General features: G+C 39.7%; 1 protein-coding gene and 1 long non-coding RNA gene across 7 annotated transcripts in view; both read right to left on the bottom strand.

Moving 5' to 3' along the window:
- The window catches only part of CAMTA1 (calmodulin binding transcription activator 1), a 1,324,131-nt gene that overhangs the window by 1,154,322 nt on the left and 150,467 nt on the right, over positions 1-19,342 (bottom strand). The gene's annotated exons all lie outside the window — the stretch shown is intronic.
- The window catches only part of LOC146042749 (uncharacterized), a 107,673-nt gene continuing 95,373 nt past the window's right edge, over positions 7,043-19,342 (bottom strand). The window contains exons 2-3 of the long non-coding RNA XR_014464003.1: positions 7,808-7,905; positions 7,043-7,323 (exon numbers count right to left, since the gene is read on the bottom strand). This is a non-coding gene — a long non-coding RNA (uncharacterized LOC146042749). The remainder of the gene's footprint in view (positions 7,324-7,807; positions 7,906-19,342) is intronic.

Consider the following 19,342-nt stretch of genomic DNA (forward strand, 5'->3'; position numbering starts at 1 on the left):
CACCAGGGAACTCCAGTTCTGTCTCTATTTATTTAATAGACATTTAATGGCCGGCTTGTAAACAGATTAATCCACAATGTCTCATCTCCTCCTTTCCTCTGGTTGTAGGCGATTTGTAATACTATATATTGATTTTAATTTATTACAGACCATTATAGGTTATTATTTCGTTAGTGAATGTACAATATAGATTGCTAAATTCACCTTTATAATTAATATGAACAGGAGCAGCAAAAAATAAAATAAAATTGTAATTTAAGTGTGTAAATCACAGTGTGCAGAGCTCTCAGCTGGACACCGAGCAGAAAAACACATGGGAAAGCAAAGCCAAAATAATACGTTGGTTATTAAAATATTATTCATACACGTATTATTCAAACACATTCATTTACAGAAAAAAAAAATACTTGTCTAGAGAATTGGGTCTTCTTTGTGATGAATAGCAGCAACATTAGAACCTGCTGTAATTCAATATTCTTATATTAGTATGTATTATTATTACCATTTCCACAAGGAGTTTTTTTACTAGGGGGTTTCCATCTATGTACAACCGGAATTTATTGTTCTACATTTCTCATGCTACAGACAGTGTATACTACAATAATACTTATTTTGCACCGAGCCTTTGAACTGAATTATTGTTGGGTTAACCCGGCTGGTAGTTCAGTGTACAAAGGTCCCAAAAAATAAAAGCCAAATTCCGTTGACCTAGGAAACCAACCCGGGTAGCTTGCAAGATTGGTCCTGGGAAGGACATGGGTTAAGCAGCTGTGTAAAAGGGTAACTAGGGTTGTCTGACCTTGGTCCCGTTCACAGCATGCAGTAATCCGGATTTCCTGGTGCTTGAAAATTAGGTCATTTCCAAGTGCCGGCAAGAGAGATCCACTGCACATGGGTGCAGTGTGAATGGCGCTGACCAAGGAATAAGCCAGGTTGGCTCTGTGATGTGAAAGGGATCTGTCCCAGACATATCAGGGACTTAAGTGTAAGAGGGTTATAAATGCCTTGCTTTATCTTTGGTGCCTATCTTTTGGTTTATATAATGAAGGCAGTATTGTGTTATTTGGTTGCCCTTGGATACTGTTGGTGGAACTATGGCAGGGGTGAGGCACAGTGGCGTCGAGAGGGGGGTGGGTATATTTTGACCAGGTCTGCCGGAAGCCCCTGGGTTCCGCTCCCTACTTGCAGGGAGCAGGCTTCTGCCGCAGCACAGCCTCTCTCCCCAGTTCAGCACATGCTGCTCAGTGCCATGTTCTAAACTGGGGAGAGAGAAAGCTGCAGTGGGCAGCCTGCCATCTCTCTCTCTCTCTGTGCTCACCACACTAACAAAACTACGGACCCCCTCCATTTTACCTGGGCCTGGCCGACCCATCGGAATGTGTGACATAAACTGGGCATTAAACTGTAAACATTTAAAAAGAAAATCTATCTTAGAAAAGCTATCTTAGTCCCAGCCCCCTAAAGATTCCAGGCATCTAGGCCTCCCACAGAAGACCCAAAGCATCAAATCTTTACAACTACTGCAGTTGTGGTGTTACCATTGCCAAAGAGGGCTTCTCTGCATGTGACCAAAACCACAGATTCACCGAGGGATCCATATGGATTAGTCTACACAAACTCTGGACCTCCATCCCATAGATAGTAGCAGAGTTCCATGAGCTACCGCCATCTGAAGATGACTTTTGTTCTTGTAGCAAAACAATCAACGTTTGTTGATTATTAGCCCTATCGGATCCAAATAATGAATGGAATTAGCATTTCCGCATGTGTAACGGGCCATTTTAGGGATGATAACTAGCCACCTTAAAATGAAACAAAATGTAACATTGTCTAAACTTTAGTACTCATGATCCTGTGGGTTAATCAGACATTACCTGGTATAATTATTTTCATATGTTTTTTGGAGAGCATGAAGTAGACATTGATCATCCCATTACACCCCCTTGTGGCTCATTACGTATTCTGTCCACGTAAGTGTGTGGCGTTCATAAGATACATAAAACCGTAATGCATTATGTATTGTGAGCCTCAAGTTTTTTCCATGCCTGATACAAATGCATCGCACTAACAGCAGCGGCTAATTTACAACAACTGTCAGCTGGCTGCACACTTTCCAAGAGGCTATCTCTTCTACTGTAAATGCCGGTCTGCCTCTTCTCGTACCTACAATCTACATGAAATATGCAAATCATAGCGCTTGTCACAACTGGCACAATATCTAACAACTCCCAAGGTGAAAATGTTCCCATAAAACAGCAATAAAAAGATTCTTACTTTACAGCTTCCAAATTTTTTTTTCTTCCTTGAATTTTCTTTTATCAGCGTTTCCAACCCACAGCCGATTAGCAAGATGTTTCCTTTTTTTTTTGTTTTTGCTGTTTAACTTTGAGCAGCTTAAAATATACAATTTTACAAAACTAAAGCTTACTTCAAAGTTTGAGGCACTTCCTTTTACGCTTTTCTTTATATCAATGGCATAGCTTGTTCACATTGGAAAAGTAGGGGATATATTGCACCTTATTACACCTGCCTGTTAATGCAATTAGCTAATCAGGTAATCATGTGGCTTCAAATCAATAAAAAAAAAAAAGTATGCTGACAAGGCCAAGAGGGTCAGTTGTTGTTGTTCAGGGTATGCGGTCACTGGGTAGACAATGCCTATGTCGACAATCATTTGGTTGCATCATTTGGTCCCCACGGGAGGTAAATTATACATAGGAGTCAGATGATAAACATGTGCCTAGGTAAATAGATAGATCATATTAGCACCCCATGGTGGTCTGGGGGGCCACTTCCTGATCAGGAGGCCTCCACACAACTTACCGTCCCCCCCTTACTATACAAGGCCATCTTACCAATGATATTCAAGCAGAGGTTGCATGCGCACAAGAGAGGAAAGGCACCGACATATTGCCAAAGACTTTCCGAAGATGTCACCGGGAAGATGGCCTCCTACTGGCACCAGTTAGAAATGCTTTTGAAACAACGCATGACTAATCAACATATTGTTCCATCCTTCATTACACTGTACCCGGTTGTACACATTGTCTTCTGGTTTACCGTGCTGTGCATGCATCCCAAGGGAGCACCTAATCACAGGTATATTAGATGCTCAGCGCAATTTGATGTTACAATACTGCAAATATTGTTGAAGTGTGTATCCAGCCTAAGATCCCATAGCAGTGTATTCATACACTGCATCTACAGTATTACCACTACTAGAATGGCCAATTACACCCCCCTTCTTAATAAAGTACATTATTGGTTTTAAAAGGGGGTACTTAGAGTTAATAAGCGTAGTACAATATATATATATAATATAGGCTTCATGCATTTTCATCTGACTTATATGTTTTTTTGTTCTTTTTCAGCATATATTTAAAGAAAGAAAACTATTTATTTCCACTAAATAGATTCGCTTTATAATCCTTTATTTCCTCATTGAATTAAAACTGTTAATTATATTAGGATTTTCTTAGCATCTAATAAACTGTTTACCTCATGGGAGGCATGCTGAAGGCACTTATCACTTTAGAATTAATTTTAATTGTATATGGCTCTGATCTGACAAAATGTTTAAACATGATTTGGGGAACTAATGGGGATGAGAGTAGGGGGTGAGAAGCGGAAGCAGCTATAGATTGCCGGGCAGAGCAATACCTATACTGGGATGTAGTCTCAAAGCAGCGATGATGTCTGATTCGCTGATTATCCATTTGAGTGCCAAGGGAATTTGCCAAAATAGATGGTGAAATTGCCAAGCAAACCTTTTTATTAACCCTTTAAATGCAGAGCTTGCTGTGAACGATCCTCGAAAATATCCGTTAGAACTGCCAGCGCCGATCACAGCGACTGTTCTTTTTGTGGGTGCAATATTTAACGAACTTCAATTAATTGACTGTATTTGTATTTATTTATACTGAAAGAACATTTTTGGCATATTTAGCGGATATTCTGAGTAACGCTCACAGCAACGTTGGTACTCAAAGTTTTAATATTCTTTTAGAAGAGAATACTGTATCTGTGTGTGTGTTGCGTTGGCACCTCACAGTCAGGGGAGGAAATATAAAGTATAACATGCTTCTTTTCTTATTAACATCTTACCCGAGGCCCTTCCTGCTTGGGTCATGCACATTATGGCATAGAGGGTAATTAGAAGCAGCGAGGGGCTGACCACCTGGAACTTCTGGTAAATATCAGATGGGCTGATGGTCTGTTGAGCCGGTCCGGTTGGCAGTCAGAGCCATGTAGAAGAATTGGATGAGAAGCTCGGTCATCCTGCGCTCTGCCACGGTGTGCATAGGCATGATGCGAGCAGGCACGGTGAACTGCTAGTTTGCTGTCCCGTTTGCACCTACCAGTGCAGGGGAGGGTGGGCGTGCAGTGGTGCTGAGGGACTGCACCCACTGGAACTGGCCAGCATTTTATGGGTGTCTGATGTAGGCCCTATTGATAGAATGTCAGATGCAGCTGCATGAAAACCTTTAATTTTCTGTATAAGAGAACCTATACCTGTGTTTAATCATTATAACTGCTAATACGTAGACATGATGGGGCATCCTCCTGCCTAATAGACATATGGCTTTAAACCCTTTTCCTATGTGACACAACTTTTACTTTGACAGAGTTTCTTATTCCCAGCTTGAGAATTCTGCCGGTAACAGAGTTTGTTGCCAAACTAAAGTTCAATACGAAAGGCTTCTAGGGAACATCTGTAGCTAGCAATAAGTGTTCCAGGCTCCCTTATTGCAGAAAATGATTTTTTGCTGTGCCTTACCCGAGGGTTCATTCTAACAGCAAGACTTCCGGTGTACAGTGATACAGTACCTAAGCAAACGCAGGTGGTCCCAGCTCCAATTATCAGCTTCCCCTTTTACCATTCTGGAAGAGAGGAAGCATCAAAGAGGACTTCCCCTGGGTGCTCAAGGCACAAATTACTCTCCGCGTAGTTACCACGGGAGTCTGTGACACTTACTTCTCCTGGAAGCAGATGTGAGATAAGTGGCAGCTCTCTGCCGAGCGAGATTATCAAATACTGTCTGTGTCGTAATCAACATCCAGCTGCTGCTCAGTGTTTTATTAAGACGACAACCTTGTGAATACTGTGTAAAGGGAAGGATTTTACTAGGAAATGCTGACGTGTAATGAAAACAACTTATTGCTGACACTACTTTACCATACTTTTACCATTTTCAAGAAGCAATAACACATAGGAGGTTTTTTTTTTTTTAAAGTTACATTTTGTCTTAGCAGTCATCTCCTTTTCAAAATCTTTCTGGCAGGAAGTCTAATATGTGTATAAGGGCCTAACGTGGGGGGGTAGTTCGACCTCCACCTTGGTCATACACAGTAATTCTAATAGAGAAGAATTTTAGCTTGCCAAACCCTACCACTGGCCCTGCCTAATAGTGAGAGGGAAATGGGGGGGGGGGGGTTTAGGTGGCAGAGAATAATTAATTCCCCCACCTTTCCAGGACTACTTTAAGCCCTGGTAATAGTCATATATATATATATATACACACACAGCTCTCAGCATGTTGTATGATGGAAGAGAGGGGAAAGTATTCTATAGAGCAAACAGAGCTCAGAGACTTAGTCCAGAGACTCACTGCACACTACATTATATGCCATGCCATTGTGGTTCCTATAGTAGTCACATGATGCTATGTAGAACCATAAAGTGTCGTAGCCTACCACAAAGTTTTATGTACAGAAAAAAACCTCATGTATTCACAGTATTGCTGATTTAATTGTGTTCAAAACTAAGCAATATGCTCAAGATGAACATTTTTATACAGTTTTTTGTTTAAATAACCACTGTTTGTATAAATCAAGATGTATCCAACCTACACACTGGTGTACCAACCCCTGCTGGGCATTATATCCTAACTTTGTCATCATTAGGCCACAGACCATAGCCCATTTCCAACCCAAACCATCTACAAAGAGATTGTACCACTGACCATCCTTTACCACACTCAAATCATCAGAGTGTATATCCCTCAAATCCCTTTCATATCCCAAGGAGCCGTGCTCTCTACCCAAAAATATTAGTAATTGTTTTTGAATGTCTACACAATTATTTTATTGTAAATTTAAGCTTCTGTATAAAATAAACATTTAATGAGAGAATTTATATGTGTATGTTACACCGATATTTCAGTGACCCCCTAAGCACTATTCAGCCACCTCTGTCTGTAGTAATATACATGCATTATATTAATAGGTATGAAATAAACAAATAAATGTTAAATAAAAGTGCAGTTTCCAGTTTTAAGGTGCCCATACACAGTACAACTATTGTATACGTTCTGGACTAGATTGCATCGATTTGCATGCGATACGATGTAGTTCAAAAAGTATGTCCAGCTCACACACTTTTTGAGCTGTGAGATGGGATGTGCGTGGGAGCATGCATCTCATCGCACCCGGCAAGTGTACCGTGTATGGGCACCTTTAAAATCGATTTGTTTCTTTGTTTACATGAAGAAGAAAAAAGCAAATAATACAGCACTGAGCTCTGGCATGATACAAAATATATATATCTTTACCATCTTAATGGAGCACCAAACAAAACTGTATAAAATGGTTTCTGCAAAAGTCAACAAGCTTCTTTTACATGTCACACATTGTGTGTGGAGATTGTATGTTCTACTCATGTTTGCGTTGGTTTTCCTCCCACACATACAGATAGGTTAATTACCATCCGATACACTCCCTGGTGTGTATGTGTGCTGTATGTGTTTGCGTGCTGAAGAATATAGATTACAAGCTCCATGGGGCAGGACTTGTATGAGGTATTATATATTCTCTGTGTAGCGCTCCACAATGTGTGGGCGCTATACGAACGAAGGTTAATAAATAAGTGATTGGCCAGCCTGACCTCTGAGGTCACAGGATAGCAATGTAAGAAGATTCCCCGCACCCTTGTACTCCCCAGCCGTCCCGATTTATGCAGAGAACTTAATGTTGTGTGTGTCGGACAGAACGTTTACCGAAAAATAACAAAACATTGCATATAAATAGAGCGTACGTTCTTTTAAATGACATGTTAAATATTGGAAGACTACAATTATTTTCAATGAATTATTTATCGGTATCAAGGGAAATGGATAACATATATTTTTTTTATTATTATTTTATTTCGAGGTGGTTAAAATGCAAGATTGCTCTGGAAATATCCTTCCACCATCTGGTCGACATTTAGAATTATTAATCCCAGTGCTGGCTGAATACATTCTGAGGCCCTTGGCACAATAATATTTCTGCTCTCTCAACACGGATTTACCTGGCCAGTCTTAGCATGTAGATTTACTAAATCTTCTAAAATGGAACAATGGAGATGAAAATCCATTATTAATCTAATATATTCCAGACAATGATAGGTAGAATGTTTCGGTTCTACTTTTACTTTATAGAAGTTTTGGAAATGCACTCAATAGTGCATCTTTACTTTAATGTTAGTCAAGTAAAATACAATACTACGGGGCCAACGTGCTAAGCCCTAGAGAGTGATAAATCAGAGAGAAATAAACTACCAACTAATCAACTTCTATTACTTTTCAAACACAGGATAAATATGTACTTAGCCATGGAGAGAGATAAAAGTAGCAGCCAATGAGCTCCTATCTGCTATGCTGCATCAAAAAATGACAGTGAGGAGCTGATTAGTTGATAGGTGACCTTTTTCTCTACTTTGTCACTCTCCATCTTTCCCACACCCAACATGGCAGTTAAGAGCTAATTGGCTTGTACGTTATCTCTCTCCATTTTATCACTTTCTAAGTCTTACTCATACTGTACTTACCTATTTTTTAAGTCTCCTCTCGTGGAGATGCCCAAAGAGGAGACACTACAGACCACTTCAGGGGGCGGGATTGAACTGTCTCGTCATAAAATTCCACCCTAAACAAGGAACATACCTGTGTTTGACAATATCCATTTATTTAGTCCCTCCCCATTACCACGGATCTCATGACTGCTGGTGATTGTCACACAACCACGAAAAAATAGCAAAATGACAAATAATGCTGTACAATTTTGACACACATAGGGGGACATGTACTAAGCCCATACTTGCCTATCTGCTCCGAGGCTACTGATTTTTTAAATAGTGCCTCGCAGCCTAGGAAAAGTAGGAGGTCCTCCCACATCCTGCCCGCTTCCTTTCGTCACTTCCTAGTGAAGCGGGCAGGATGTGGGAAAACCACCTACTTTTCCTAGGCTGCGGGGGAATATAAAAAAAAAAACAATGGTAGCCTTCAGGAGGGTAGGGAAGAATGGGCTTAGTAAATCCCCCCTATGTGAGTCAAAATTCAACAGCATTATTTGTCATTTTGCTATTTATACGTGTAGGAAGGAACAAAACATGGTTGCAATGCCCTTTTTTCTACAGGAAAGTGCCACAAAGTACTCAGGATTCCTGTAGTAAGTCCCAGAACAGTCCCTAATTGAATGTGTGCTAGGTGCTTAGGTTGCCTTGTGGGCCCATCTGACCTACAGTAATCTTTTACCTTTGTTCACTGTGGTCTCTAAGCTGTGCGCATGATAATAAGAGGCTACAGGCTGTAGCGGAAGACCACAGTAAAATCAATGCGTAAAACAAGGACACAGCTCAATATTCTAGGCTGCATTCCATGTTTTTATATTACCGCCCCCAGGTGCTTACAGGGGAAGTGACTGGTAACCACTGGAGGAAAAGATTTAATGAATATTAACACAGACATTGCTTGTTCTTCAAGTAAACTCCTAGGAAAAGTCACATAAAATTAATTTTACGAACATTGTACTAATTCTCTGAACTCCTAGATGAGGAAAAGATACGGGATTTGTACAAATCAACTTTCTTACCCTAGAGAGGAGCCTTTTAATGAATATTGACATGGCCTGTACTTATTTTTAATGTAAACCCTATAGGAAACGTCAGTCAAATTAATTATGACTTGTGCCCGGAATCTTCACAAGCATGAAAAGTTATTTGTTTGGTGCCATAGACTCGGAGGATATTCTACAAAATTGGAGGAATGGAAATCTTGCCTTAATTTCCCATCTATTTACTATGATACATATAACATGATATCACGATGACTTCAATTACATTTGCATCTAGAAGAAAAATAAATTAAAATAAATCAATTTTTTTGTAAACATATAGAGATGGGTCATCCATTATGTAACATAGGCTCCTGCCTAGGGCCCAATAGAAATAGGGTGGTATGTATTAAAATACATCGCCACCCCTCACCGCACTGCCGCAGCGATGCTAGCGCATATGTATTAACATATGCACCTAGAATCGCAAAGCGGTGACGGAGGCCCCAGTGCTACCTGTGATGTGGTGTGCGGGGAATCACATCACATCCCTTGCTCAGTGGCTGTCTCCGGCGCCTCCTCCTACCCCCTGCAGCCCGAAGTAAATCTGGCTGTGACATGCTGCTAGAGGGAAGAGTTTGATGGAGGACTGGATGGACTAGTGGGGTCGGCGTTTGTGGCAGCGGCGATAGAAGCCCACCTTTGGATGGCGATACCCTGCCCGGCAAAGATGGGGCGGACGGGTTTTAGTATATTTGAAAATGCGGTAAAACCCCTGTACATGGGGGTTTTACCGCACTTTTCCCTTAGTACATCCCGCCCATAGAGAGAGACTGGCCTAACCAGTCTTATGTAGATTTTTTTTTTTGACAAATTTAGATGGTATCTTGCTTTGAAGACCAAGGGTGAAATTCAGTTGTTTTTTGGGTACCGGAGGCACTCTTTTCATTATCAAGCTTGTCACAACCATATGTAAAAGTTAATGCAGAAATGGGCTAAACCGATGCAAATTATTGGACATGCTGCTGGACTTTTTGTGAATATTTGCTTACCACAACAGGTAGTGTGCAGAAGCAATAGGCCACTGGGGAACTTACACTCACAGAGTGCTGATGGCGGATGGGAGGCGTGGCTTGCAGTCACATTATCCTGTGGAGCCACCCCCCTTTTCTCTGAATTCAAGCCACCTTTCATTGTGAGAAGGAGGACAATGTTGGGGAGGTATGCAATTTAATAGCTCACTTAGGGGTACTTAAAAACCAATTCAAACACCCCCCCCCCCCCCCTTCCCCCCCAAGAGTTCATGGTTCAGGATACCAATATATATTAATACATTTAAGGGATAAATTTACTAAAACTTCTAACAATGAAAAAAGAGGATGTTAACCACAGCAACCAATCAGATTATGTCTATCATTTCTCTGTTTCATCCTAGAAAATGATAGACAAATCTGGTTGCTATGGGTAACATCACCTATTTAAATTTTGAGAGGCTTAGAACTGGATTAGCAAGGATTCCATTTTTGCAACTTAAACAAACACTTTTTTAATAGAACATGGAGTAATCTTCTAAAACACATTTCGAACACAAATAAGATTCCAATATTTTTCTCGTTGAATCTTATTTCCTTGGAACATGCTAATTTTTAATACATTATTATTTTATACCGAGACCTATACTTCATAATAATTACATTTTGGGGGGCATTTGGTCTTTTCGTAGAATTATAGTAATAATAATAGTAATAATAAAAAGTAAGCTTTAGTCGGTTATTACGCAGGGAAGTAAACATAAAAACCTTATTATATTTCAAGCCCCCCCAGGGGCAACTTTTAATATCCTGCTGACCAACACACTGGTAATATATTTAAATGATGACAATAATGGGTTTTTCAATAATTATTTTACTTGAGTTTCGCGATATTAAAAACAACAGATAATGTAGAAATTCTGCCTTCTCGGGCTTGTAGTTATGCAGAAGCAGGACAAGTAGAATGTTACGGGAAAGAAGATCCCGGTTTTGCAACAGAAATAAATTAGTACCGTTTCTGTAGAAAATAAAATCATTTATTGCTTGTCTTTAATCTACACATGGGGCCAAGACGGACATCCGGAATGTGGCAGACCATCACGCACAGATCTCTGACGCATACAGCATGAATAGGTAAAATTTTTAATTAATTTTAATTTAAAGGGTTTCACCCTCAGACTACTTATTTGTTTGTGTGGCTGGGCACTCATGCCAATTTTAATATTTTGGGTGTTCAAAGCCTTTCGTTCTGAGTTATTTGTTTTTCTATGCATTACTTCTAGCGAGATGGATTTAGAATCCTGGTGGCCAGGATCTCGCACAGTCGGAATGCTGTCAGCGGCCCTCCTACATTAAGGGGTTTATGTTCTAAGATGAGAGTTCTATTGAAGAATCAACTTATTTTAATTATTTAGCACCTATAATAGATAGAACCCGATTGGTTGCCCATAGCAACATCCAATCTTCAATTGAACTCCCATTTTTGTAAATTAACCCCTAAGGATCCCAACACATCCTGGAGAGTATTTAACCCCTACAGCCTACTCCTCCTAACCATCTCCTCCTACAGTCTGGCACTAAGCATCCCCTCCAGTAGCCTAAAGGCCACCATAAACTATTGCGATTTGGCCCGATATCACCCACTTATGACAGATCGCGTGAGAAATTGAGTGAAATTGGGCCAAATTGCATGTGTTTGACATCCGCTCCGACCTAATGGGCGGTCCCATGTACATTGGGCCAGAGTCAGAGGTTGGACGTGTTTCACATAAGATAAATTGTATGTGCAACCAACAGCTTCACATCGTGGGTCCTTTTTAGCACCCCCAATGTATTGCAACCGACTTACCTTAAACTCCCGCTGCAGCTCCCTGGGAGTCCTTTTACATGCGATGAATCGCATGCGGTTTATTGCATGTAGAAAATGGCACATCAAATGCCAAATTGTATGTGGGTCTTCCCAGGGAGATGCCGGGGAAGTTGATGGGAAATAGGGTCCGATTCACCATTAAGACAAGTCGGACGAATGTATGGGGCCTTAATACTAATATGCTTTCGAGTGCATAACTCTAATACTAAAACTAACCCTAACCACAGTACTTATTATCGGTATTACAGTTGAGATGTTGCCACTGGCATGCTGACTGTCGTGATCCTGACCGCCAGGACGTTCACCGCATCCTTTTGTAGCCCAAATAGAGATGACTTAAAGTATATCTAAAGGCTTTGCAGTTCTGTAGGCGATCAAATCTTTTCGACAATATATTCAACAATATACAATTTAAATTAAGATTTTTAACTGAAAATAACTTGCTACAGGGTACAAACTAGGACTTGGGGCCAGATGTAATCACATCCAAGTTGGACTTAAAAAAATAAAATAAAAAAAATTGCCAACCATTGCAAAGCCATGCCTTGTAAATAATTGCCCCTTTAAAAAATTCCCGAGCTTGGCCGCCATCCAGCACAGCGGCCGAACTCGGAAACCTATTATATCAAGCCCCTTGGGGTCTATAGACTAAATCTTGAAGATATCAAATAGACAGAGATAACACAGCCTGTAACACGGCAGTTAGGATTTAATATGCTGGTACTTTATAGTATATTCTATCCATCCCCAAATTCCTGTACCTGCTTCTTATTCCACTGAATGAAGCTAACCACCCGTCTGTCTCTTTGTACAGAACGGATACCATGACATAAACCTATTACACCTTTATCTACTCTACTTATAATTTCCAGACCACTGGAGGGAGGAAAACATGCTCAAAACCACATACGGGTTTTTTGATCCGTAAATATATCCTTTATATTAATTGTAAAATGTCCTGTTTGCTGGGACATTGTTTTCCACCGTATAGTAATCTATCTCACTTTTGATCTGTAATCTTTCTACTCAGAAGAAAGGTTAAACAAGCACTTCTAAAAAAAAAAAAAAAAGGACGTCTGCGGAGACACCTCGCTGGGTATTTTTATGATTCAGCCCCTGAAACTTAAATAATTTGGAGTTCGAGAAATTTAGGGCAGAAAAATTGTGTTTAAAGGTCAGGTTTATTGTTGTAAGAAGCCGTTGACCGCAGCCTGACACACTCTCCATTACAATGTAATGGCTTTAGACAAATTACATCTGTAGGTTACAACACAATTTACATACAAAGGTATTCTGATTTTTATTTTTTATTACAGGCATAAAACTCAAGTAGCCTAGAAGAGAAGATGAGACAGGCTGTGTTTAAAATTGATCACTCTTATCTTACACATTAAATCAAACTTTTTATTTTTTACATCTAGAAAAAGATGGCAGTACATCAGTCCCCCACTGCTACCACTCACCCACAGCTGATTTTACCTTACTTAGTAACATGAACGAGGGGCCTATGTACTAAGCCTTGTAGAGGAATAAAGTTCCAGCCAACCAGATCCTAACTGTAATTTTTCAAACTCAGGGGGGGGGGGGTATTAAAGTGAAGTGAAGAAGAGAAGTGATAATGTGGAAGGTGATAATACAGCTGCCAACCACTTCCTAACTGTAATTTTTCAAGCCCAAACTGTAACATGAGAGTTAGGAGCTGATTGGCTGGCACTTTATCACCTTCCACTTTATCACTTTTTCAGGCTTGACACATCTGCCCCTTTGTCGGTAAGTTGGCAGTTAGTAGCTGGTATTTAATTTATCTACACCACAGGTTCTCAAACTCGGTCCTCAGGCCCCACACAGTGCATGTCTTGCAGGTCTACTCACAGAATTAAATGAAATTATTAGCTCCAACTGTAGATCTTTTTAAATGAGTCAGTGAGTAATTAATGCACCTGTGAAAACGTGGACTGTGTGGGGTCCTGAGGATCGAGTTTGATAACCCATACTCTACACTTTACCTGTACAGTATCTCTCTCCAAAGCTTAGAGGCTTAGTACAAAGATGCCTTGGGGGGGACGACTAATCACAATCTAGTTTTTTTTAGGAAATTTTTTGATTGGACTGGATACAATCATACAAATGTTACCGTTTATTTAACTGTTTATATATATATATATATATATATATATATATATATATATTAGAATATTTTCTCTGAATATTTGCTTTAAATAATTGATTTGTCAGTGCTTAGGATTTGTGACAAGTCCTTATTTATAGGAAGCATAATATGTCATATTATGATGCTCTTATGAGCTCTTGACCTACTGTATGCCATTGAAGTCTATGACATCACAAACCTATGACACTATGTAGCTATGTGTTCCCCAGTCTATGGCATTATTTGCATACTTACTTTTGCCTGTGACATGACATACCTATGACCTCCCCATCATATGACATAACTTGTCTATGACATCCTTATCCTATGACATAATGTATTTATAACATCCCCAGTCTATGGCATGTCTTAAATAGGGCATTGATAATCTATGACATGACTTTCTTATGACATCCCTAAACTACTGTATAACATAAGATACTGTATTTGCTGGCGTATAAGACTACTTTTTTCCCCTGAAAAACATGCCTCCAAGTGGGAGGGTTGTCTTATACGCCGGGTGCACTTATATAACAAACTCTATATTTTGAGTGGAAATGTTGGGGGGTCGTCTTATACGCCGGCAAATACGGTAGTTACTTTTGCAGTGCTCGCTATTGGTGTGATTCAGCTTTGTTAGCAAAGCAAAAAAAGCACACAACTGGGCAAAACCATGTTGCACTGCAGGTGTAATAACCAAGAGATTTAGATTTAGATTTGTGTGGGTTGTTCTTTTTTTCTGTGCAGGTTAAATACTGGCTGCTTTATTTTTACACTATTTATGGTATCCTGCAAGGAACCCATATTTGGGGGGAAAAGGGTGTGTTGGTGGTGACCATGGTGCCCTAGCATCATTTAATTGACAATGTGTGTTTTTTTTAGGGGGTGCATAGGATCCCTTTCAAATTTCTGCACTGGATTAAAGTCTAATACATTTTGCTAAAATTTGGCTTTTCTGATAGTACTGTATGATTGAAATCTCCTTTTTAGATATATTTTGAACAAGGCATAATAAAACAAAAGCCTTCAGAAACCCCACCCCCATATATGGAGCTAGACACGCCCCCTGGGTGGGGAGCCGTGCAGATTTCTTCTACCAAATATAGTCTCACTGAAGCTAGTGTTCAACAGTAGGCAAGTACAAACTTTTTGCTTTATTTTTGCAATGCAATTTAGATTTCCCACCCCATCAAATCTAACTCTCTCTGCACCTGTTACATCTGCCCCACCTGCAACATGGTTTTGCCCATTTGTGTGCTTTTTTTGCTTTGCCGAATCATGCCCTATTCTCAAAACATTGCTTCAACACAAACATCTTTATATTCATCCACATATACTGGAGTAAACAAGTCTAGTATTTATCTATTAGACGGAGGAGAAAACAGATCATGGTGATAATGGTACAAGAGAATGATATGCGGCGTAATCATCAGATATTAAAATGCTAATCTCTCTCAGTCTTGGGATTGAATGGTTCCACTTTGCTTGCTTCATATAAAACTTCATATTTTCATTTCTCAAATAATAAAAAGTCACTTTTAAATAGTTTCGGTAAAAATGGGTACTTAAATTTTCCTTCAGAAATCAGCCTTTATTTAAGAGACTACCCTCCCTGCTCAATCCTTAAGGACCTGCTTCAACATTTGAATTATACAGCGAAGCTATCAGTAATAGCTGACTCTATTATTTTATGTTTTTAATATACTCAAAAAAATGTAGCACTTTATTCCCCAGACTTGATACACAGAAGCAAGTAATTGAAAAAGGACAAGATTCCCCAAACATGTGTATTGTGTTGGAACCAATATCTAATGGCACTAACTTATTTAAACCAATAATACGGCAACAATTTAATTACAACAGGTGCAGCTATTAAATCAAATAAATATTTTTTTTTTATATTGTCATAATGACAAATAATTAAAACTGTCATATTTTCCCCATAAACTGTGAACTACACTCATAATAGCATTTCATTATTTGCTTGATTGAGCGGGCTGTTATCTAATAAACTGTGCATTCTAGGCATTGTAAATGGCAGGGGTTTTGAAGCAAGATGGAGTTGTGGTTAATGGAAAGTGCTTAGTCATTTAACAGCTGCTGTTACAACGCAGTCTTTGAATTCAGTGCATAAAAGATGCATATGGTTAAAATTTGCTTACAAGCATAGTTGACAAAAGTATGTTAAAGGGCAGGCATGGCCAAGAGGTGCAGGGGACATATAGTGTCCTTGTTACTCCACCTCCTGCTAGACGATTTGTGGCATTGGACATCGGTGGACTGGGTCACTCTGCGAATAGCCGAGCAATGATACAGAAGGAGTCTGGGACAGCTCAACAAGAATACGAGTCTCTCTGAAGTTCTGTCAATGAATTCTATACTTCTGTCTCATGGGCCCGCCAGGCTGATCATGGGGGCACGTTTCCAAGGAGTATATAATTATTGCTGTATCACCACCTAATCCAGCAAACCTTTTAAATGAACCACTTGTGCAAGTGCAGTGAATCAGGGGATGCAGTCAATTTATCTACAATAAAAATCCCGACGGTCAAAATACCGACAAACATTGACCGACGGTCAAAATACAGACAAGGTCAAAATACCGACATTTAAATTACCAACACGGTCAAAATACAGACATGTAACTTGTTCGTACTTTACCATCCCAGTGGACATGGAGGGGGAATATAATAGTGTGCCCGAAGCATGGCGAGCCATGCGAGGGGACGCAGTATAACGTTTGACTGTCCATGCCACACCGACATATGCCGACAGGCGGAATTTCATGCCCTACCATCCACTAGAGTGTGGAGGGAGAATAGAGTAGTGTGCCCGAATCATGGCGAGCGCAGCGAGCCATGCGAGGGGACGCGGTACACTCATACAGGTTTTATGTCGAACTATGTTAACATACAGACCAACAAAAAATGAATAACTTGTGTATACTTTTTGACCTGTGTATATATATGTCGGTATTTTGACCTTGCCGGTTGGCCCCACTGCTCCCCCCCTTTGCAGCGGCCCACCACCCTAATGATATTGTCAGGAAGATGGTGCATGCACTGTGCATGAGTGTATGCGATCACCTGCGCTGGTGGCATCTTTCTACAGTGGTCAGCTGAAAGCTGGTGCCATTGGTAAGTTACATAAAGGGGGACTAATTGTATGACACCCAGTTGGGTCTGTTCTTGGTACAGGGTTTAGGGCCATAGGCAGATTTAGGAGTCCTGCCACCCCTAGACACAACAGTACTGGTACTATTTTTGGTCTTAATATATTGTGCCTCCCTTTCCCTATAATTATAGAATATAATGAGCCACCCCCTCCTTTAGTGAGAATTGGAACCCCACACTGCCTTTAGATCTCATGCATTGACCCATTCCAGCTGCGCTTCTCCCTGTATCATGCAGGGAAGGAAGCTGCAGTACCATCTCCAGCAAGTGCCGCCCCTAGTGGCCAACCTATTGACTGTTGAAAGAAAGTCTGGATACCCAAGAAAACCAAACACACATATTCAGTATTCCCTGCATATAGAAGCTACAAAAATCTGTTGTTTTTTTATTGGACCATTTAAGTGTATCGCCTCTTTAATTAAAACCATGTTTCTCTGTAAAGCCGCCATCTGACCAAACGTCTTTATTTTACTTTGCACTGACCATAAAAGCCCATTTTACTATTACTTATATTATTACTATGTTGTTGAAAATTTCCGGAACCATAAAATTAATAATATTAATAATCTCTTTGGGGTAATTGCAAAGCATTTGGTTTGAAATGTAGAATTTATGAGTAAATAAATCCATTAAAAAAATAATGAGTGTAAACAGCAAAATAAATAAAAAAATGTTCTAAAAGTATAAAAATTTATGAAATGTTTAAAAAGCATCATCCTTACAGTTCTTTCTTCTCGCCAAGCTTCCTCCGAAGGTATCCCGACCAATCTTGAAATGGCATGTAATTATTTTTTATGTGTAAATTAACATTTTGAGCAAAGCTATTCCTTTTTGAAATGTAAGATGTGGTTTTATATGCTAACAAAGGAATCATATAAATGTCGTTATATAGAGTTCTCTTCATCAGACAAAGTAATTGGCTAAAATGGAAATACCAGATTACAGCAATAGACACAAACACCAAGAAGGCTATTAAAATAATGTCCGTACCATAAAGACAGCAAGTAATTAAAATGGAAAAAATAAAATTACAATGCAAAGGTTTTGCAGTCTTGTATCGCCGTACAGTTTAGAGATCAATAACGTTTTACAGCATGCAAATTTTTACCTTAATTTACATTCAAGGGATCTATTTATATTGTTGATCAGGTTTCAAAATAAAAAGGCATCCATTTTTGGGGGGAGGGGGGTGGGTGAGATGCAAGTTGGGGGGGGGGGCAGATGTGATGAGTCAAGAGTAAGAGTGACTTTACACTGTTCAAAGCAAAAATATACCATTCACTGGGTGATTTAATCCCTGGAGCATCTTGGACCTCTAATTAAACAATTTTCTTTTGTGCATCCATTTAGAGAGGATAATCCAATCAATTATAAGATCAGATAAACAGAAACGGCTTTACCACTCTATCCACACACACAGCACTGCCGTCAGCATTAACTGTACTGTTTGCAATGTCCGATTCTTCCAGTCTGCACAGTCCACAGTGTGCTGGATCCCGGATGTGATGAATGGTTAGGAATGCCATGTGTCATTTAAAAATTATATTTTCAAGAGAAATAAAAAAAAAAGTGTGTTCGTTATTGCAGAAAAATTATAATTTGACTCTAAATAAGAGTCTCCTGTTCAGTGCAACCCTGTAGAATAGATTATATGTAGTTTTAGCTATCAATGGTCATCCATTTTCTTTGATTCTTTGATTGACTGGCACGTGGGTCAATCAGAATGTGAGGGCGGGGCTTCAGGGTTGTCAGGGGCAGAGCTATGCTCTGTGTCCCGGCGCCTTGAAATAAAATCTGTTCTGCTGTGCCATCTGGTTCTTGCCCATTGATAGCAAAGTAATCGCCATCGATTTTGAATCATCGATGGTCAATGGCCATCCCTACCCCTACATTTTTACTTATGTTTGACGATCCCTTTAATTTTCTGTCCACTAAGGGGCTAATTTACTAGAGAGTGAATTTTCCAAAGTGAGATAAGTTGCCCATAGCAATCATTCAATCATATTCCAGCTAATAAACTCTAGAAGGTGTTAGATAAATGACAAGTAGAATCCGATTGGTTGCTATGGGCAACATCTCTCACTTCTAAAAACTCACTCTTGTACACCTGTCTGGACAAAAAAAAAGTAATCAGAGGAAGAAGGTATGCTAAAAAAAATCATCAATTTATTCATTTAAAATGGAAGGAAGGCATTTAAATTACCCACAATGCACCAGGTGGTAACCTGCACTCCCCTTTATATAATTTACTGTATATAAGCGGGCCTTATTCTTGTGTAAGAGAATACAGTTGAAGGACTTTGATTGT

The sequence above is a fragment of the Crinia signifera genome, chromosome 19 (assembly GCF_055691185.1).
Source record: "Crinia signifera chromosome 19, ASM5569118v1, whole genome shotgun sequence".
Lineage (NCBI taxonomy): Eukaryota > Metazoa > Chordata > Amphibia > Anura > Myobatrachidae > Crinia > Crinia signifera.